At 43.4% G+C, this 22748-nt stretch overlaps 1 long non-coding RNA gene across 3 annotated transcripts in view; it reads right to left on the reverse strand.

Annotated features, from left to right (window-relative positions):
• The window catches only part of LOC111772115 (uncharacterized), a 48839-nt gene extending 44609 nt beyond the window's left edge, over positions 1-4230 (reverse strand). For 2 of the 3 annotated variants that reach the window (XR_011436599.1, XR_011436600.1), the window contains exon 1: positions 3509-3919. This is a non-coding gene — a long non-coding RNA (uncharacterized lncRNA). Of the gene's footprint in view, positions 1-3508 lie in introns of all 3 variants that reach the window. The other variant, XR_011436598.1, reaches the window with a different exon arrangement.
• Positions 4231-22748: the final 18518 nt, after the last annotated feature.

Genomic DNA, 22748 nt, shown 5'->3' on the forward strand with positions numbered 1-22748 from the left:
AAAGCTGATTAGTAACTAATGAAAGGTAACATTATTTTAATATGCTGTCAAGAATAACAACAGCTGTTAAGCGGCGTTAGCAGGGGAAGGCTGTGTTGTGAATGCATGAGCCTTAAGAGCCCTTAATTAAGACAGGATCTCTGGCCTGGAGGACTGCAAAGTTGTCTATAATAGTGAGGGTGGAAGTTTTCCACATATTGCGGTTACTAGTTTCAAATGCATTTTTATGCCAGTAGATTATGACTTGTTCAACTGACTTTCTCAAATTCATATAAACAGGCTGTGATTACTAAAAAGCGTGTATTCTAGGCTCCAAGCTACAGATTTTAATGGGGTGCTTAGCTCCAGAGCTGAAGATAGTTACAAGAAACAGTGTAACAGAGCAGCACAACTGCATTCAAGGTCAACCAGAATTCACAGGTGTTTAAATGAGAATTTAGGAATGCCAGGAACTCCATTCTGTTCAATGACTGCTACTGAGTGCAGCTCATTCATGTCCGGGGACAGGATAGAGAAGCGTGCATGCATGAATGTCAAAGGACAACAATTAAATCAAATAACTAGAAATAGTTCCATCAACACGCCTGTTTACAGGCACAGATGGCCAATCTAAGTGAATCCAAATGTATTTCAAATCCTAAAACATGCCAAATGCCTCTACAGAACTATCCTGTTTCATGGGTTCCTGAATCACATACGGTATTCATTTACACTTACAAAGTGTAATAAAAGGGAAAAAAGCAAAGCAATGTGAGCTTCTAGTTAAAAAATAAAATCTTAGCTGTAAAGTTAAAATGTCTGCGATAAGTTTGTACCAAAACCATGTGAATCTTACTGGATTTAGCTGTTTGGCATTTTTATAATCAACTAACGTCCAAACTCTCAGTCTTAAGTCTCCAGTTAATGCCGCCAAATTTCAGCCCAAACTGGAATATTGTTTTGTGAAGAACCTCTGGGTACACACAAGCTCTCAGATTATATTTTTACACTGACAACTTTCAGCACTTTGCAACTCCTAAAATGAGGGCCTGTACTACTCAAACATTTGACACTTTTGCTTTCCAACTTATACGCAACATAAACTCTTCTCTTAAGACCATATGTACACACATATATATCATAGAAAGGGTTCAGCCTGTTGTCAACATCAACTATAATATAAAAACCTTAACTGAAAAACAGTATATAGTCTCAGACGATCTAAATTTTACACAGAGCAGTATAATTTTGAGAATTAGGGTTTTAATCCTATACTACTTGGGAGAAGTAATGCGAAAAGAAATGTAACTTAACTCTTTTCATTTATTTTCCAATAATATGTTACTTTCAATGTTTTGGCAGGCTTTGAAAGTGAAGTGTATGACTAGTTAAAAACTACCACAAACAATCCCAAATTTATGCCATTGGGGGAGGGGGGTGAAGGACATTTATGCTGATTTATAAAACGACTTTTTTCTTTCAACTGTTAATAATCAGCCTAAAGAACACCTCCAGCGAACAGCCACACACGCAGAAAAACTCAGCCCAGTTCTCTGCCCACTCCCCGTTCTGTGCGCTAGGATTCACGGGGGGCAGAAGGTGGAAACGTAGGGGGAAAGGAAAGTGAGGACAGATGGCCTTGGGGTAGCAGGTGACATCTGAACACTGTCAACCGACAGCAATCAATAACTCCAGACCTGGATGGCCTTAGTGCCTCGCCCCAAACTCACAGAAAAGTGCCCTTTGAGAAGAAACCACTTTCCTTTCCGGGTTTACTCTGGTCGCTCCAGATTTAGGATTTTGAAGGAAGAAAGAGAAAGAGGGAAAGAGGATTTAAAACGAAGGTGGAGTAATTAAACAAAACATAAGATTTGTCCCAAAGCCATCGCCTCTGTCCAAAAACCCCGAAAGTGATCGAATCGACAACTCGTTAGGAGAAAGGGTTAAAAAGAGCCACATCTAACTCCCCAAAGTAATACATCCCCAAGAGACTAAAGGAAGACAAAAATGTCTTACAATCTATATTCAATGAAACATCGCCCCACCGGTGTGACCCGGCGCCACCACCCAGCACCGGGCCCCCGCCGCACCCCAGGGGAAAGTGGGACAGGGGGGATGCTGAAGGAAGTACCTTGTTTTGTCTCCAAAGGGCAACATAGCAAACGTGGGAATTTCGAGGTGCAGATCCTGCGGCCCCGGCGGACCCTGGACTCCAGGAGGCGCCGGGGGTCCACGACGCGCCCAGGTGAGGCCCAGATTCGAAGCCGGGTCCCCTACCGCCCCCGCCGCCGCCCCGCGCTGCGCCGCCCCCTGGCGGGGAGCGCCCGGCAGAGTCGAGGCCGCGCGCCGGCGGGTGGCAGCCCAGCGCCCAGTCCCGGCCGGCTCCTCCACCATCACTGCCCCGTGCGCGCCTCGCGGGCGGCCGGGCCGGCCAGCGCGGGCTGCCCGATGGCCGCTGCCCAGATCCGGCGGGGCGCGGTTCGGGACCCTTCTGCAAAGGCGTGCGTCCTCGAGTGGGCCCGAGTCCGCGCGCAGCAGCCTCGCCCGCGACCCGGCTTCGCACCGACTCCTCGGGCTTCGGAGGACCCGCCCGCCGCGCGCCCTCCGCTCCACCTTCCTCGTCCAGTGGCTTCAGCCTCAGTTCCTCCCCAACTCTCCGGCAAGCGTTTCCCACGCGCGCCCCGACTGCCCGCTGCGCCGCCGCCTCCCAAAGGACAGGCTCCCTCCCCGCCCTCCGCCGCGGCCGCCCGGCGCTTGGCTCCTGACCAGGAGGAGCCGGCCTCATGGGGTCGGCTGGGGCCGCGGGAGACCCGCCAGCCCCCCGGGGTCCGCTGCCCGCCGCCCTCCCCCGCGCCCTTTGTGTGCGCGCTGCGATCCCCTCCGCGGAGCCCTTTTGGCGGCGCCGCCTTGGGCGCAAGAGCAAGTGAAAGGAGGCGCGCGGGACAATCGGGGGACTGGAAGGGGGCAAAAGGCACTCACTCTGGGAAGGTTCAGGCATGTTGCTGCCTTTGGACTTCCTCGTGGTCTCGCCCCTTCCCCGGCTTCCCCGCCCCGCCAGGGCGGGGGAGAAGCGGAGCCGCTGGAACCGAGTTGGAAATGGTGCTTCCGGAGCTGCAGGGAAGGGGCTCAAAAACTGTTTGGGTTTCGCTAAGGATATTTAGGGGAACCAGGAGGCTAGAGAAGGGCTGGAGGAAGGCCCGGGAGCACGGCTGTATGAAAATAATCTTGCTCCCAGGGAATACCAGGGCGATCACGGTTGGGGGCGGGCGCGGGGGCGGAACGTACATTTTTGTATGTGAACTTTGTGAGCAAGTTGGATCGAATCCGACGCTTGGGTTTTTTGACTGTACTCGCCTTAAAGTCGAGGTCTCTACACCGTAACAGGACCAAGGACCTACTTCAAAAGCGAAGGGCCTGGGAACGGAGGCTGTTTAATGGTGAACGAAGGGGAAAATTCAAAAGAGGAGAGAGATCAGCCCCAGGTCACGCTCCGCGCCCCGGTCGCGTCTTCCCTGGGTGCTCTTCTTACCTGGTGGCTTTCCTAACAAAGTAAGAGGAGGTAAAGTCCCAGTGATCGTCCAGCCAGGCTTTCACTGAGTCCTGCTCCCGCTGCTGCGGCGGCGGCGCAGAGCCGAGGCCGGCCCGCTCCATGATGGGCGCAGCGCGTCTCTGCGGCTCGCGGGCGCTGCTCGGCCGCCCCAGCAGGGGTTCCTCCCTCGGAGGAGCAGGCTGCTGCCGCGAGACGCTCCCTCTCGCCTTGCTCCAATCTGGCCCGCTTTCGGGGAAGCTGCTCCGGCACCGGGCCAGCCTTCTGCCGCGCCCCGCGTCTCCCAGTCCTCACGGCTCCCAGGTGTGCCGGGCGGGGCCCTGCGCCGCAGCCCCGCGCCCTCCTTGGGGTCCGGCCGAGCCTGGCTCTCGCAGGCTCTCGAGTCCCCAGATTGCGAGGCGGCTGCGGCGGCGACTGGCAAGCTCTCCGGAAGCTAAGTGGTCACGGCTAGAAGGAGGCCACGCGGCCGCTGGGATGCGCTGTGTGCCAAGCCGGCTCCCGGGGAGCGCGCAAAGGTGACTGTAGTGTGTTCTTGGAGTGGCCGACTCCAGGAAAGGGAAGGTCGCGATGTGGAGACCCATCCCGAGCCCAGAAAGCGGGAGCTCGGGGAAGTTTCGCCCGAACGTGAGAGGTGGTGCTACCTTGGGCGCTTTTCCTTGGGCCTGGGAGAACAATAACTGTCCCGTCTCGCTTTCCTCCAGCCTAGCGCTCCGGTCTGCGGAGAGTGGGGACCGATCTTCCTCGGAGCCCAGCCAGTGCGGTGGCTCAAATCGCCCAGCCACCGACCATGGCCGGGTAAGGAGAGGGGCGTGTGCCGCCAAGACAGATGTCCGGGTCTGGGTGGGTAACTTCCAGCAAAGCCATTCCTGTACTTCATGTTAATAAGAACAACAATAATCATTATAAGCTAAGTGCCTTTGCATCAGACGACCCCTTTTCGTGACTAGAAAAAGATTTTCCGGAAAAAGAAAAAGGTAAACTGAAATAATCAGGGATGGTTTGTGAATGAAGTCAGAAAACAAGGACATCTCTCTACAATTAGGGTAACTTGAGAGCACCGGTGCTACGCCGGTACAGAGCAGAGCAGCCAGTTTCCCACTTGACATTAATTCGTCATTTATATTTAACTGGAATTAACATGGACACACACACACTCTGGAAAAAGAATCCCTATAAAAGGGATCAGCCTTCCTTCTCTGTTTTGTCCCATCCCTGTCATGTTTTACAAGAAGAAATTGGTGTCTTCCTCTGCTTTGTCCTCACCCCCATCTCCCTGTCCTGCATTTGCAGTTTTAGTATGGTATTTCGCAATGACCTAAATTTTGGGGCAGAATTAAATCTGGCGTTGTGTGTTTCACAACGTGTGAACGACCCCATTAGCAGCGATATACCAAAAGTGATTGAACTGACATACTTTTACAAACTCCTTTCAAAACATTCTTGGCAAGACCGCAAGACATTACTCACTACATAGAAACACATAGTTAAATTGATAATATGAGAAGGTTAAAAAAGGTCTTCCATTTCTCCAGTGCAATGGTGTATCTTTCCCACATTAAAGAATTGTCCTTTTGTAACTTCAGTTTCTCGAAAACTTGACTGTGGTATGCAAGTAACCACAAGCCAATAAAAAGTAAGCAAAGCAGTAGTGTGTGAAGTAGTGCGTGATAAATTGTGTCCGATTTTAAAATGAGAGTTCTCTCTTCATGTGTTACTGTGATACTGGTGACAGTGCTCTTGAAATAGAGAATTTCTCCTCAGTGCTCAGTGTTTCCCTGTGGAAATCCATGTGTTTCTTCGAACAGGAAGTCAATTATAATTTAAAACTCCACTTACCTACTAAAGATGGAGTCAATTTTTGGCTTGAATTATTTGCTTTGGTTGGCTGCCTTGATTAAATAAACAGGCTCTATCCAAGTGTCCTTTTTTCTCTCCTAACCTGAAAGGGTTAAATTATCAGAAATTAGGAAGGTTTCTAAAAAACTCACTGCAAGAAAAGCAATCCATGGATTTTCCCATTGGTGAGTCTCAATTCCCTGTGGTGTAGATGGTGGATTGGGGGTTCCTGCTTAAGTCTTTTACCTGAGGTGAGCATAATACAAGGGATATGCTCTAGAATGCTCTAGAAAGTTCGGAAAAAATTTGTAACAATACCTCTTGTAATTTTAAAGTACTTAAAGGTAAGTGTATTTTGAACAGACCTCACCCTGGCCTCTTGTTTTTTAGCTCCATTTTATTCTATCCCAATTTGCTCAATTATTTTATGTTTTTAACTTATTGGTATGGATTGCTCTAAGCATCTCAAATTTTGTTTTAAAATGAGTTGAAGAATGAGTAAATAATAAACATTACCAGGAAATAACTTGAAAAATGCTGTTAATGCCATTTACAACAAACAAATGTGACTTGACAGAAAGCCCTCCAATGCATTCCCATTGTACTAGAATAAAACCCAAACTCTGTAACATGGCTTACGAAGTTCTACGTGAGTGACTTTTACCTACCTCTACTGTTAAAGGCTTTGGTCACACAACCAGATTAAACAAACAAAATGATGGATGATCAAGTTCCTTTTCCAAAAAAGAGAACACAAATTGTAAGAGTCATGACATCTTTCTTGCCTTGCCTTGTTATTTTTCCAAATGCCACACGATATCTTCTGCTCCCTTGCAGCAATCCTGTGTATTCTAGGCTCGATAAAATTGAGTAAATATATTTGCACATATAATGGTATCTAGGTTTCTCACTGTTGAAGGAGTAAGACTAGAAGGTGCATTGTGGTGTTGAAATGGAATTGGAGGTTAAAAATAAAATGTATGTGTGTATGTGTGTCTGTCTGTGGGGAAATCCCACATAACAAGGAAACGCAGGCAGTTTCTAAGAGCTGTGGGCAGCCTCCAGTTGACAGCCTACAAGGAGCTCTGGCCAGCAAGAAAATGAATCCCTCAGTCTTCTAACTACAAGTAGGTAAAATCTGCCAACAACCTGAGTGAGCTCCGATATTTCCCCAGTTAAACCTCACACGAGACCACAATCCCAGCCCATACATGGATTGCAGCCTTGTGAGATGCTAAGCAGAAGTCATCTTCATAATTATCTTAATAATATTGAGTCCTACAATCCATGAACATAGTATGTTTATCCATTTATTCCAGTCTTTTAAAATTTCTCCCAGCAATGTCTTGTAGTTTTTAATGTATATGTATTGCATATATTTTGTTAAATTTATATATGTATGTATCTATCTATATATCTATCCATCTATCTAGCTATCTATATTCCAGCTGTGTCACTGAGAGGTACTAGAAGCAATGATCTTCTAGTAGCAATGAGTACCCTTAGTACCCAGATTTTGGTTTCTAAATACCATTCTCCACTTTAAAAGAAACTAAGAGCCTTTGGAGAAAATATTCCACATCTAGGACAGGGAAAGTGCAAGTGCCCAGAAATTTTGTTTTGCCAGAAAATAAAAAAGGCTTAAAAATGACGGCAATTATATATCAGAAGGACAGAAGATATAACAGAAGGGGGTTTCCAATGGACAGATCTGGAGCACTTGGAATATCAAAATATATAGTAGTAGTAACAAATTATAAACCATTGACTAAAGAAACTGTGATTCTATACTGATATGAATAAATAACTAGATAAGTAAATAAATAGGAGAGAAGAGAATGTCCCTTACAGTAGAATGCCAAGTAATAAACATAAAAGGAATCATATAGTTAGAAAATCATTAACAGTTGCTGAAACTAATAGGCAAGAGTTTGGTGATGACTGCGATATTTACATCATCTTAAGGTATCTCCTCACAAGTTACATATTAGTTACCATGGAAAATAGTATCTGTACAATGAAGAGACCTTGTGGATACCTCTCTAACCAAGTGATCATTTAGATATCGCTTTATTGGAGAAACCAACCATATATACCTTTTAATAGGATATACTGAGAAGGCCTCAACATCACTTCTGTGTTAGTCCTGCCAAAAATCTGAATCTAATCATGAGGATTAGATTGAGGAATTTCCACATAAACACACCCATTTTGAAGGACTTTCTACAAAATAACTGGCCTGTATGCTTCAAAGATTCCCAGGTTGAGAAAGATGAAGACCAAAGAGGTGTATATTAGTTATTTATTGCTATGTAACAATATTACCACAGTTTTAGTGGCTTAAAGCAACATACCTACATCATCTTCTAGTTTTTGTGAATAAGAAGTCAAGACTCAGCTGAACCAGCTCTTCTGCTCAGGGGGTTTCACGAGACAGTCAATGTGCCAGTCAGAGCTGCAGTCTCGTCTGAGTTCACCTGAAGAAAGATCCAAGTTCACTCAGGCTGTTGACAGAATTCAGTTCCTTGCGATTGTAGAACTGAGGGATTCTTTTCCTTGCCGGCTTCTAGCTGGCTTCCAGCCCTCTCTGATTCTAGAAGCCACCTTTACTTCCTTGCCACATGGAATTCCCCAACATGGCTGCTTGGTTCCTCAAAGCCAGCAAGAGAGAGACTCCAGCAAGATAGGCACTGTAATCCTATGTAAAATAATCATGCGATCACATACACATAATCACATACACCCTATCACCTTCGCCTTATTGTGTTTGTTGGAAACAAGTCAAATCCTGCCCTCACACAAGAGGAGGGGAACACACCAGGATGTGAACACCAGGAGGTGGGGATGGTGGAGGCCACCACAGCAATCCGTCTGGAATAACACTGTGATAAAGCATGGTGACTGGGTCATAGCGTATGTTCAGCAGATCTTTGTTGGGTCAATTTAAGAAATGTGGGCTTTCTCTTAGAGTCCTTGGGCAGTATTTCTATATACATATTGTATGTAAATGATATCAGCAATTAATCTTTGATAAGAATAAATAATTCTTTACTTCTTTTAGTGGTCTTTGGAAGTCTTATTACATTTAATAAGATCACCTTTTACTCTTAGCAGCACTAGGCTTGTGTGAAACAGCATATTTCTGAGGATAGTGTTGGAGTACATGTTTCAAGTTGTTGCAAAGTACAGATCAGCCTAGTACTTGAAATCCATGAATTTAAATCAGATCATAATTCTCAATCTCAAAGACGGAGCCAACTCATGAATAATAAAACTGTGTTATAGTGCAATGATTCCAATCAGTACACAATATTTTCTTTCCCAAATCAAACATGAGGTTTTCTACCCAAGTCTCTTGTAGCAGCCAAGAATTTAGTTTGATATACAAAGGGTGATCCGTGTAAAAAGACATTATGCAGAGGATGGTGTGCAGCTGTTCTTCGTATCAATGAAGGTCACACAGAGAGGAAATGGCCTTACATTAAAACAGGAGGGATTTGGGACAGATACTAAACACACTTTCCTGACAGAGGGATGTAGTACAGATGGATTCATGATGAAAAACAACTGTGGAATTTTTCCCTAGAGATTCTCACAAATGGGGTGGACACCCATCTGTTGATGATGCTTTGAGGTCCCTTCTAAGAAGCAGATCACTGCAGGAGCTCCTGAGGTTCCCCTCTGCCCTTTCACCTGCATATGGAGAGTGTGTTAAACAGAGGAATTATGTTGTTTTCATTGATAAATAATATGAACCACTCGTAGAAACATAAAATCACATAAAACGCTCATACCCAGAACAAATCTATACACTTCCCATCCACTTTCCTGTTAAAGAAGAGATTCCTTTCTCTAGAGAAAATATCCTGCAGTAGTCAGAATGACTAAAAATAAAATAATGAGTTTAGAGAGAGAGCGGCGAGTGAAACGCTTTGAAGCCAACTGCATCCAGGTGTGACACACTTAACTAAAAGCCAGTTTAAAAGCAGGTCATTGAAAATAGACTCTTTAAAGGCTGAAGGAACAAAAATGTGTGTTTTCAAAAGAAAATGAAGAGAAAAGAGATTTATTGATCTTGATTGCTAGTCTAGAGAATCACTTGTCTTTCCTATTTTAATAGATAAAAATTCTTTACTTGATGCTCAGAGTCTCATTTTAAAAATCTCAGATGGCTGCATAGACACCGTTGTGAAGCCTGCCTCCTCCCAAATTTGTAAGAAAAAGTAGGATTTAATTATCATGCCAGAGAAAAAGAAAGAACCTAATGACTGGAGAGAATTTTCATCTTTTAGGAGTAGCCTTTGGAGAAACTTCTTTGAATCAATTCTTTTAAAACAAAAATCAACATTTTACAATTTAATAAAATCAATGAAAACTCATGCTAGATTCCAAAATTAGGAATACTATAAAATGTGCAAAATTTTTCACTCAAGTTTGATACATGACTTGAAAATACATTTTTGAATAAACAAAGGCTTTATGGCGATATAGATTAAGCTAGAAGTTCATTCTTTATAGATGCGGTCATAGTGACTCAATTTCCCTACTCCTTTCTTATAGGAAAATTAACAATATAGTGAAAGGGAATAACCTGCAGTCATACTAATCTATAAGTTCCAGGATAAAATTTCCAGCCGTGCTTACAGAAAATGTTGTCTTTAAGTGATAGCACTTCCAAGAAGAGTAATCAGTAAATCAATAGAAAGAAGGAACTACATCCTCATAACAGGCCCCAATTCCTTCAGTTCACTTATTTTCATTCTTCTCTGTGAGCTCACTGAGCTGGTGCATAAATTAGAAGCATTGCACAAACTATTCCAGCATGAGAGTAAGGCCTGCAAAATCTCTTTCATATTAGGGCTGGGAATCTGAAAAATGTTTTAATAATGTCTTAAAACTCCCTAATTGATCAATGCCAGTGATTTTCTCTTTGCAATAGTTGCCTTGGAAGGCCATCTATTTTGATCCACTGTGTTGCCATTGCTGAAAACGTCTCGGGAAATTCCTCTTTGGAACACTTTCAGAGTCTGCATTAGTCTTTTTGCATCTCTTCGTTAGTGACAATATTTTGGTTTACTTTATGCTGAGAGTGAATTTGTTTCTTTATATATTTTAAACAGCCAAAAGTCACTCTACCTATGGACTGGTGGGAAATACAATTTTTTTTTCTGTAAAATGAGAAATGGTTATAAAGTCATGGGACTGATTTTTGTTCTCTAGATTGGAAGTTTATATTCTCCTTTTCATATGCTGTCATTGTGTCCATGGGCAATTTAGTCAACTGCTCAATGCTTCAGTTTCCTTCTTTGTAACAGGAGGAAACAACAGCCCACATAGACTTGTTGTGACTATTAAGTGACATCATAAATGTACAGTAGTAATTAGAGTGCCCAGCACACAGTTAGAGCTCAATAATTCTTGCTCAGAGAATAACTACATGAAGGGACTTCCAGCCTCCTCCTTCCTATCAAACTCCTTTCTCCATCTATTCAAATCCAGTGCATCATTCAAAACTGACTCCGAATCCAGTCTCTGAAGTCACCTCTTTGGTGTAACTAATTCATTTTGCAATTCTCTATTTCCAACCCATATTGGAGTCTTGAAGATTGATCTTTCATCATGACTCTTAAATCCATCCCCTTTTCTCTATCCTACTTCTTGTCTTCAACCTGTGAATCCATGCACTCCCCATGTCGCAGGCAGAGTGCTCTCTAAAGTGTAAGCCTGGTGGAGTCGCTTTCCTCCTGAAACACTTTAGTGCCTCCCCATTGTCCTCTGGTAAAGGACAATCTTCTCAGTAGAACTATAAGGCCATTTGCCCTCTGAACCCGGTTTACTGCGGAGGCATCAGTGCCACAATTCCATAAATGTAGCATGTTCTCGCTTTCCCAGGACTTTGCACGTGGCTAACATATGCTCTCGTACTCTGGCTTCAGGCTAACTCCTACTGTTTCCTCTGGGTTTAATTTAGAATTCAGATGCTCCCAGAAGTACACACTCCCAGGCCCACTTTGGGCCCCACCTCCCACACAAGTCTCATTTAGGTATCTCTCTTAAGTAATCTTACAGCACCCGCTCACTCATTGCACCGTATTGTAAAGCTCTATTTATTTGAAATTTATTTCCACATAGGAACATGAGCTTCTGGAGGGAAGGCACTGCGTCATGTTCATGCTGGTCCTAGTTGAGCCCCCCCAGGACCTGGTGTTCATATATGTACCCCTAGAAACATAAAAGGGATCAGTAATCATTTATTACATGAATGAATGAACAAATAATGTTTCTGACACCTTATTTACTATTCTTGTGACTCATTAACAATTTTTATTGCTATTAGGATTATTTTTTAAATCTTGGAAATCCTTGGAAAAACCAATACCTTCTCCCAAATAGATGCATAGCTAATCCTCTCTCTTAATGTGGGTCTCTGCTCACCATCCATCTCAGAGAGGTTTCCTCAGACCACATAAGGAAATAAGACACACAATCACCCCACTGCCAAACACAGCTGTGTTTTTCCTGATAGCATTTATCTGTTCTGGAGATTATAGTCTATATTTATCATTTGTTTGTTTATTCCTGATCTCGGTAATCGCCGTAAGACTGAGTTTGTTTGATTTTTTACCAGTGGGTTCTTAGCTCCTACAATATTGCCTGGCACAGAGTGGATGCTTAATGTTAGTAAAGTATTGAATTCCAGATTATAAATTCCCTGAGAACAGTAAAATGCATATGCTGCACATCCTCTAACCTGAAATGTTAGAGTATATAATTGATAGGTATATATATATATATATATATTAGTTGAAGTTGCCTTCAAAAAGCTGGTATCTACCTTTGTATCTTTTCAGAGAGGTTAATATTATGGATGAGTAACAGGGAGCCTCTTCAGACAGACAATCCTTGTGGGTAGGCATTGAGGGGGGGAATTAAAAATTAAGTGAGCATCTCCAACCTGTGGAAAAGGAGGCGAAAAGTTTCTTTGAATCAGATCTTTGTTCTGCTAAGAATCACTTGAAGTTTTGCCCTTATCTAAGTTTTGCCTACATTTATGTAAATGTAGGATAGGAAGGTTTCTCCTGTCTGAAGTGGAAGGAAGATCTTGAAACAAAAGGCTCCCGTTCTCTAGGACCCGTGAGCAAAGGAAGACCCTGAGATAGAGTTAGATTAATTTGTACAAGAAGCTTCGAACTTCTGGAGGAGAGGAACTCAAACATGTGACTTTGTTCCCTGTGATTTGGCACGGGGGGGATGGGGGATCTGTCAAGTTGAATCAGGGTGTCCCTGACCTAGGCTCAGAGGCAGAGACGAGCAAGGGCTCCCCTAGGAAAACTCATCTGCAGAAAGGGTGGAGGTGGATTTACCCCAAAGCTAAGGCAGCTTTTAGGGTCCTTCGCTTACAGGGCCCCTTCTTCAGTCTCTGAGTGGGTCCCTAGCAATGTACCCACATGGTTGTGTGTGTTTAACTGCTGCCTGATGAAGACAACTGACTCTCGCCAGCCCAACCTTCCCATCTTGGACTTCTTCAGTAGCATCACTGGAGTGGCTGCAGCCATTTTGGGATCCAGCTAAGGGGAGGTTGAGGTAGAGATATGTTTAGTTTAGTTTAAAGGTGACATCTTTAACTGGTTCAAAGTCAATTCTTTTTATTGTTAAGTTTTTGCTAGCTGCCCTAGTGCAGGAATGACTTACAAGAATATTCCTACCGCCCACTCTTCAGAATCCCCTGGTCCCAGGACAAAAAGGGCCAGATTTCCTGTGGTGCCCTGTATCACCTGTCACTAGATGTATGTGGACTATTCAAGAGAAACAAGCTCTTTCTATTTGGGGAACCTGGAAAACTATGATGAGACTTAGTTTAAAATGAGACTACAAGATGTTTTAAAGTCACTGATTTGATGGTTAGCAAAAGATTCTGGAAGAAATGGAATCTAAATGCCACTTTACCAGTGTTTGCTGAAGAAGGTGTTAACTGTTTGACTCCTAAGACAAAGCAAAGAGAAGAAGATGTAGAGTGTGATTTTTGAGGCTTTTGCCTGAGACTCTACCACTCCCTGCCCTCCACCAAAAAACTTGTCTGGAAAACTGAACCTCACGATGGAAGAGGACCCAGTGTCCAACGATGCTGGTAGGTCAAGCGCACTGCCTCCCAAGCCTCAGCACGCTGGCACGCGCAGACTGACACGGTGCTCGCTGCTCTAGTGTAGGAATCACTTGTAAGAATATTCCATAGGCAGATTCCAACTGGAAGTAAGGTTATTTTTCCTGTAGGTGGAGAAATTGAGGTACCAGAAATGGAGAGTGTGCTTTGAGGATGAAACTCTATGCCAAATGAAAACTCTATATGAACACTGATTAAGACGGTAAGAGTAAAAGGGACCATAATGGGAAATACAAGTGTAGGTAATGGAGGGCTTATATGGCTCTCTCCTCATGGTCATCCTTATGTTCTTAAGAACACACCCCTGTATAACTCTGGCACAGTGCTTGAAAGACCTAAGACAAGCATTTGAGGATTAGGAGAGCCATTGGATGTGCTGGACATCTTCCGTTTGTCCCTCCAGGTCCTACTGTGTTCCCCAGAGGGCTGACCTGTAAGGACTGCCTCATTGAACTCCTTTGCCCTCTGGCTACTGGTTGCCTTGATAGGGAGCATCAGTATGAGATGGGGGGCAGGAGGAGAATGAGCTCAAAATCTTCATTGACCTGATATGGTGGACTAAACATGGTGGTAAATTCTCTGCTATTTCTCCTAGTGAAAGATGGATCCTAATTCCTCCCTCTCGATTAATCTGGACTGGCCTAAGTGGCTTGCTTGAATGACTGAATGCAGAGGGAGTGCCATTTTTGGACTTCTGAGGCAAAGTCATCACAAGAAGCCTTGCAGCCCCATCTACCCAAGTCTCCTGGAGCACTCACTCTTGGAGCTCTGAGCTGTCATGTAAGAAGTTTGATTACCCTGTGACTGCCCTGCTGGAGGAAGCTACAGGGAAAGACTCCGTGGAAAGAGAGCAATGCTGGTCCCCCCTCAGCTATTCCGGCCTTCCCGGGCAGATATGTGAGTGAAGACACCATCTTGGAGGACATTCCAACCCCAGCAGATATATCATGGAGAAGAACCAAGAAACACAGCCAACAGCAGAACTGAGGCCCCAAATATATGACCCCCATTGAGCTGTGCCAGACATCTCCAGCTGTTCAAACCACCCCAGCTGAGGCTTGAGGCATTGTGAAGCAAAAATGGTCCATTTCCTCTGTGTCCTGCCAGAATTCCTAGCCCACAAAATTGTGAGCATAATACATAATTATTGTTTTACCCTAGTTGGTTTGAGGGTGGTTTGTTACACAGAAACCAATAACTAAGCACCTGGTAACCTCCCACTGGGTCATCCCTGGTGGGCTATGTGCCTCTGCCAAAGTCTCTTCAAGACAGCCTTCTCCACAGAGCTCTTCTTGCCATCCAGCTTGTGGGAGGTGATGGCTCCCTGCCATTACTAGCTGTACTATCCTTTGTTATTGGCTTTCTTAAATCTTGTCCACCTTTTAAAAATAGTTCCCTAATTAAACTCTCTTGAATTACCCAGTTTGAGAGTATCATCTGTTTCCTATTGGAATCTTGGCTCATCTACCAGACGTGATACACATCTCAAGACTTATTAAAGAGCAGAGGAGAAAGCTACAGTTTATGTAAGGAAGTTCAAAATTATGCTTCAGAAAGCCACAGAAAAATTTGCACTAGCTAAACAGTATGTCTGTGTACTTATATCAAGGACTTATATCGGGTAATTAGCATCTTACCCTTATTGAAATACTTTCGAAAAGACTAGGTTTTTAAGATTTTCCTTTAAGATTTTCTGGATTCAGTGAATCTTACCCATTTTGCTTTGTTTGGGAGGAAAATGGTCATTTTCTGGGACACTGCATTATTTTGTTTAACTAACAGTTATGTGACACTTTCTATCTTCCAGGCACTCTTCTAAGACCTTTGCAAATAATAACCCATTTAATTCTCCTAATAACCTTATCAGCCATGTGCTATTATTATTTTACAGATGAAAACACGGGGGCATGTAAAGATCACATAGCTGGCCTGAGGGCTCACAGCTAGTAAGTGGCCGAGCTGGTGCTCAAAGCCACACGGTAGATGTAGAGTGTGCACCCTTTACCACTGTGTCCTGCCATTAAATCTTGCAGGAAAGATTTAGAAAACCAGAGAAATGAGTCGTGCTGGTCTGCTTTATGGTTAGCCTCAGTGAGGGCAGAGCTGATGGAGAGTGAGAAAGAGAGAGAGGTTGGATGCTCCTCACAGGGCAGACACTAGAGAGGACAAGTGTAGTAGTTATCTGTTGCTGTGTTACAAATTGCTTCAAAATGTAGTGGCTGAAAGCAACAATAAGTTTTTATGTCTCCTGGTTTCTGTGGATGGGGAATTCACATGGGCTACAGCAGGCCCTCCAATCCTATATGTCCCGAGTCTCAGGTGGAGGATGAGGAGGCTTGGGGTTGGAATCATCTGAAGACTCCTTCCATCCTGGGCGGGTCTAGCTGGATGTGCAGCCTGCAATACGCCTCACAACCCTGCACCCTCTCTCTGGTTCCGGGGGTGCTTAGAGGAGATGCCATCCACAAAATGAAATGTGTGGGAGTTATTATTTTGGAGAACCTGGGTTAGGTGATTATTTAAATGTTTTCGTCAGGATTTCTGAAGAAAATACAGAGTAAGTTCAAACTAGGTAAAAGGATTATTTTTAAAAGCATGGGGAGAGTTTAAGAAAAACCAAAAATAAGCGATTATGTAGAACTCCAGAAGTAGCAAGGAGAGAGCCGTTACCTGTCCCAGGACTGATTGGACCCTGAGGCTATTGGAAGAGAATGTCTGTGGCCTTTAGGGAGGGAGGCAGATAACCAAGGATGAGCTGGGGGAGTAGGAGGAGGGTGACTAAACCCTCTCACCTCATTGTCCTCCTGCCCTCTGATCCCCATGTCTAACGCCCTTGAAGGCCGTATGGCCAGACCAGTCTCCCAGGATCTGGAGTAGGGTGATGGTGAGATGGTGGAGAATGGGTCTGGACAGGCAAACAGAAGGTACCCAACACACCAAGATATCATCAGGGTCCGGGTGGGGGAGGGAGGAGTATGTTTTGGCGAGTCACCAGTTGTCCCTTATAGAGCTTCAGGTGAATGCTGCTGGAGTCTGTGAGGCCTCCATTAACAGACTTTCTATTTTGTTTTATCTTATGAAATTACCATTTTTGTAGGTTAAAAAAACTGGAAAAGTAGGCAATTGTGTGTAGTTCAACTTAATATTCTGGGTACTTTCCAATAAAGCTGGTATTAGATAACTGTTCATATCAGATGACTAAAAATGTGGCTCCTCATTGTTTTATTGTTGAGTATTTTCTGTATTAGCACTGCCTAAAATACTTAAGTGGAATGGGTATTCTAATTGGCCCACAGTAAACATTTTTTCGTTGTTCAGGGATGAGGCAAGACAAAAACCTAAAGTCAACAACACTTTTGAGGTCAGCATGTTGCTCACTACAGCTCGTGGCAGTGTGAACCTGGCGCCCCACTGAAATAGGCGAACCTACCTAGCAGTTAGCCTTTCGAAGGTGGACAGCCTTGAACCCAAGCAGAGAACTGTAAGGGGTGGCCCTGAGGCAGGGTTTCAGGGAGGCCCAGCAGGAAAGAGAGAAAGAGGAAACTCAGGATAGACCGTAGGAAGGGGACGTTGTGAATTCCATGTTCAAATCATGCCTTTGACCATCTTGTCCTCTAATCACATATTATTTAGTAACCTATTGGATAAAGACGTCCTAGGCTTTTGAGTTTTTTTTCTCACTCTGCCATGCAGCTAGGAAGGTGTGAGGTAGAGGCTGGTTAATGTGGATTTTAAGGGAATGTTCACTGAGGCATATATTTAAAAATCCTTGGGGCTGGCCTCGTGGCGCAGCAGTTAAGTTCACATGTTCTGCTTCAGTGCTCCAGGGTTCACCGGTTCAGATCCCAGCACGGACCTATGCACCACTTGGCAAACGCCATGCTGTGGTAGGTGTCCCAAATATAAAGTAGAGGAAGATGGACATGGATGTTAGCTCAGGGCCAGTCTTCCTCAGCAAAAAGAGGAGGATTGGTGGCAGATGTTAGCTCAGGGCTAATCTTCCTCAAAAAAAAAAATCCTGTTACCTCCCACTAAGCACAGGGTGGAAACAGAATGTGCCCCTGAAGCAGATTTCTGTTGTCTAAGCAATGGCTTGATTGGTATGGTATAATGAGTCCCCAAAGATGTGCATGTCCTAATCCCCTGGACCTGTTAAAATGTTACCTGACATGGTAAAAGGGACTTTGCAGATATAATTAAATTAAGCATTTTGAGATAGGGACATCATCCTGGATTATCCAAGTGGTTCCAATGTAATCATGAGGGTCCTTTTAAGAGGGAGGTAGGAGTGTTAAAGTTAGGAGAAGATGACGTAAAAATGGAAGTACAGATTGGAGTGATGTGGCCACCAACCAAGGGATGCTGGCATCCTCTAGAAGATGGAAGAGGTAAGGAAGGGATTCTCTTCCAAAAGGAACTAGCTCTGCAGAAACATTCATTTTGTTCCTGTAAGATTTTATTCAGACCTCTGATCTCCAGAACCATAAAAGAATAAATTTGTATTGTTTTAAACCAAATTTGTGATAACTTATAACAGCAGCCATAGGAAACTAATAATTGTGGTTTCCCTAGTTATGTGAGTATAGAGTGAGGAGGTATGCATGAGGATAGAGTCCTTTCGACACTCACTCCATGTTGTTACTCCTTACAAACCCAGATGTGAAATTTGCATGAAGAGGATAGCAGACTCAGAAAGACTGGGACCAAGACACATACCCCAAAATTTGGAGTTAGAGTGAGCTGTCAGGGTAGACTCAGAGGGTTCCCATCAAGACACAGTAGCAGAGAGGGCCAATGGGATGCCTGGGGATACAGTGTCCTTAGAAAAGGGAGGAGGTCTTGGCCGATCCAGGCTCGACATAAGATCCCAAGTGTTGTTCGGGGGACGACTGATCTGACACAGCTGATGATGTATGTTACAAGACCCTCAGGACCCAGCTGCCTAGAGATGGTGTTTTTAGGGAATAATGGCTAAGCAAGCCATTGTAGACAAATAATGAGAGTTCTACTCCAGGAATCCAAGCAGGAGGCGTCCCTGAAGCCAGAGCATGGGCTTGGACCAGCTCAGCAAGGGTTAACAAGGACCTGAGGAACTCTGGGGACCAGGTTTCCGCAGTGGCACTGTGTGGCAGTGAGAAACACCGGTAGCAGTGGGCCGACTGGACTTCAGTCATCTCTCCACTCGGCCTCTCAGCAAGGATTGACCGGACTGGCACTGAGTGATCCCTGGAGGTCGCTGGTAAATGGTGATGGGGTGGGGTGGGAAGTGGGGAAGTGGAGGTAGTCACAGGGGTGGGGAGTGGGAGGAGAGGATGAGGTGGAGTTTAAGATTTACTGGGCTACCTGCTTGTAGGTGTTGTTTTGACTGACGGGGTTAATTGGAACAAAATAAGAGATACGTGTAGCTGATTTTTTTCCTCCGGGTTTATGGAGCAGACCATACTAGACACACATGTTTGTGTTCTGTTAGAAAAATTTTAAAAAATTTTTGGTTTCCTCTTTATAGATTTTTGGGAATCTGAACTTAAACTGTACTAATTTCTTTTTCTTTTTTTTGAGGAAGATTAGCCCTGAGCTAACTACTGCCAGTCCTCCTCTTTTTTTGCTGAGGAAGCCTGGCCCTGAGCTAACATCCATACCCATCTTCCTCTACTTTATATGTGGGACATCTACCACAGCATGGTGTGCCAAGCGGTGCCAGGTCTGCATCTGGGATCCAAACCAGCGAACCCTGGGCTGCCGAGAAGCGGAACGTGCGAACTTAACCGCTGTGCCACCCAGCCAGACACTGTACTAATTTCTATATTTTTTACTTTTGTCCTTCATTAAACAAACAATCTTGTAGGGGCTGGCTCAGTGGCCAAGTGGTTAAGTTCGCGCGCTCTGCTGCGGTGGCCCAGGGTTCGGATCCTGGGCACAGACATGGCACCGCTCCTCAGGCCACGTTGAGGCGGCGTCCCACATCCCACAACTAGAAGGACTTGCCACTAAGATATACAACTGTGTATGGGGGGTTTGGGAAGATAAAGCAGAAAATAAAAAAAAAGAAGATTGGCAGGAGTTGTTAGCTCAGGTGCCAATCTTTGAAAAAAAAAATCTTGTAGTACTGCAAAATTACAGGATTTGCATGTACATGCCTCATGTCCTTTGAATGTTAGCTTCTCTAATTGGGAGACCCCATCAACAGACATTTTCCAGAAGTTGCTTAACCTTTACAGAGAGCCTGCTTTATGAGAGACATTGCTCTACAATTTTACCTAGCTCATCTCACTGGAATCTTCCCGCAATTCAGTGAGGTATCTTATAAAGGAGGAAATAGCTTCATAGGCTCAGGAGTTTCTTGTAGGTGGTTATAATAGATGGATCTCTAACCATATGATTGATTTTATAAGCATCAGTTAGGATCACACTTAAATCAAGTGTCGAGTGAAGCATGAATGTTAGTAGGATGTTTGAATACGTCTAGCAACTAAACTGAGATTTAACATAAATATAAAAGTAATATAACAACACTTTGCATGTCTCTTATTTCTTACAATTAATCACTTCAAAGAAATCCTATTGTCAGATAGCCCAGCATATCCTCCTTAAACTCTACCTCCTCCACTGATTACCTGAACTCTACACATGCCAATAATGTGTGAAAGATGTGTGAAGGAGTGCTTAGTACCGTACTGTGAATACAGGAAGTCCTTGTTAAAGTTTGGTTAAAAAAAAGAAAAGGTAAAGTTTGGTTGCATAAAAAGTTAGCAAAAACATCGTCTGAAATGCACAGTAATGAATAGGGGAGGCAAAAAGGAAAAAATGTTGGATATTATTTCTAAAGTTACAGCCTGATTTAAAAAATAGCAGCTACAGAATGACTCACCTGGTATATGACTCCTTTTTGCAAAAAGTCGAAAACGCACTATGAATTTGAAAGACAGGATTGCAAAAAGTCTCCTGACTCTGTATACTTCTAAAGCTACAAAATAAAAATTCTTTACATATAGAAGAGCATTGCTCTCTCAATGTTTTTATTTACCTTTGATTTTTGGAGGGCTTTATTTAATATATGATCGCCAATCACCATTTGAAATAAACATTTCTTTTTTGTTTTCAAACTTTTTTTTATTGCTTTTTCACCCCGGATTTCCCCAGCACATAGTTGTATATCCTAGTTGTGGGTCCTTCTGGTTGTGGCATGTGGGATGCCACCTCAGCATGGCCTGATGAGCCGTGCTATGTCCACGCCCAGGATCCAAACTGGCAAAACCCTGGACCGCCGGAGGGGAGCGCGAGAACTTAACCACTCGGCCATCGGCCCAGCCCCTGAACTAGACATTTCTGCTGTCCACAAGCATTCGCTTCTCCGTTCCTTTGCAGACTTTATTCAAGTGTCTTCCCCTTCCTCACACCTCGAATGGACCTCAGGAGAAGCAGACCTCACTACCTGCTCCACGGGTGACTCTGGTGCATCCAAGGCTAACTCCATCCCTAATGCAAGTGACGGGAGAGGACGTGTGACCAAAATAATGTGAGGAGAGGTTTCCAAGGGGCATCTGAGAACGACTCATCATCCCAGTGAGAGATCCTCAGAGTAACCCTCTCTCCAGATGTTGCATGATTGTTCTGCAACGACTTTGCTATTACCCTGAAGATGAAGGTTCTATTTAGAGTGGGGCAAAGAACTCTAGCAGGTGACAGGACTGTCACCTCTAAGGCCCCTCCTCCTTCTCTTCTAATTAATTGAGCCAACAAATATCTGATTGTTTAAGCTAGTTTGAGTTGGGTTTTCTGCCATTTGCAGCTGAAAATATTCTAACCTATACACTGCAAGATTTTATTCTGTAAATATAATTCTGGTGTAGAGTCAATAAAACGAATAAAAAAGACAGTCCTGCTCATGGTATCAAAATGATGAGACTCATGCAAACCCCGAAGTCTGTACTTAGGGGCCTGCCAAGCCAAATAAACACCCGGTAAGGATTACTTTAGCTAAAAATCTTGCCAATTCAAGAATGCCCGTTCATCTGAAGTCATCAAGTTTCAGTTTCTGAACATTGTACATTGCATATTTTGTGAAATTACACATTTCCAGGGATAGCAAGAAGCCCAAGTGATAATTTACCTGGAAAGGACAGTGAAGAGGGAAGAGGGGTATATAATTTGTGTATGAACTGCTGTAGAACATTTGCCTGTTTTTAGCACCACATGAAATGATTAGAATTTAAAAAAATAAGATTTAAAAAATCCACCAAATTAAGAAAAGGCCATGAATTACTTTTTAGGCACATTTAAAGAGAATCACTCGAATTGGAGCCATTAAAATGTATTACAAGTTGTAAGGATACTTCTCACCTTAAAAAGAACATTTGATCAATGAGTAGATGGTATCAGTATACGTAATTTTTAGAAAGCATTCTGAATTTAAATAATCACAGAACTATCAATACAGGGTTTCAAATTGAACTATCTCAAGCAATTAACCTAAAATAACGTATCCATTTTGTTTAGAGCCCCAGCAGGGAAGAACAATTAGCAACTTATGAATTACCATTTGTCTTAAACTCCAGAAGTATGCTCGTGACTTGAATAAATATGCTCTCGAGTATAAAATAGGACCCAAATTTACTTTAAAAATTGAAATGGTTTTATTTGTTAAGTGATTTTTATGGTCTATAATCAAATGATTAACTGTCAAAAAAACCCATTTACTTTTTATGTAAAGACAGATTATTTCTTAAGTTTGCTTATTTTTCTTCCCAACTAACATTTATGGCACACATTACTTTACGTAGGAGTAAAGGGCTAAAAAGCTGATCCAGCTCTCAAGTAAGGTAGTGTATTGATTTTTGGAGTCCGAGAGAGATTTCTACTTTGTATTTTGCATTTACTTTGTATTTATGTATTTTGCAAAAAAACATAATTCTATTTTTTTAATTGAGTAAGTTGCGGGATATCTGTTCTGTTGGTCAGAGCTTGTTCATATCTAATCACTGTATTGTCCCCAGCTGATCTGAGAGTAACTATTTTCCAGTTCGTTCTCGGACTGATAGCTTATGATGTTAAATATTTACTACTTCATGTGAAATGGCTGCAATCTTTAAACCAAATTAATAATTATTTATTAAATATCACCATGTGCAAAGTGCTGTATTTAAATATTATTATTTTCCTTGCTGGACATAAAAATCCAGGTTGTTTAAGTCATATCGCCACCTCATAAGGTGGACACAGTATCCC

The sequence above is a fragment of the Equus caballus genome, chromosome 2, assembly GCF_041296265.1.
Source record: "Equus caballus isolate H_3958 breed thoroughbred chromosome 2, TB-T2T, whole genome shotgun sequence".
NCBI lineage: Eukaryota > Metazoa > Chordata > Mammalia > Perissodactyla > Equidae > Equus > Equus caballus.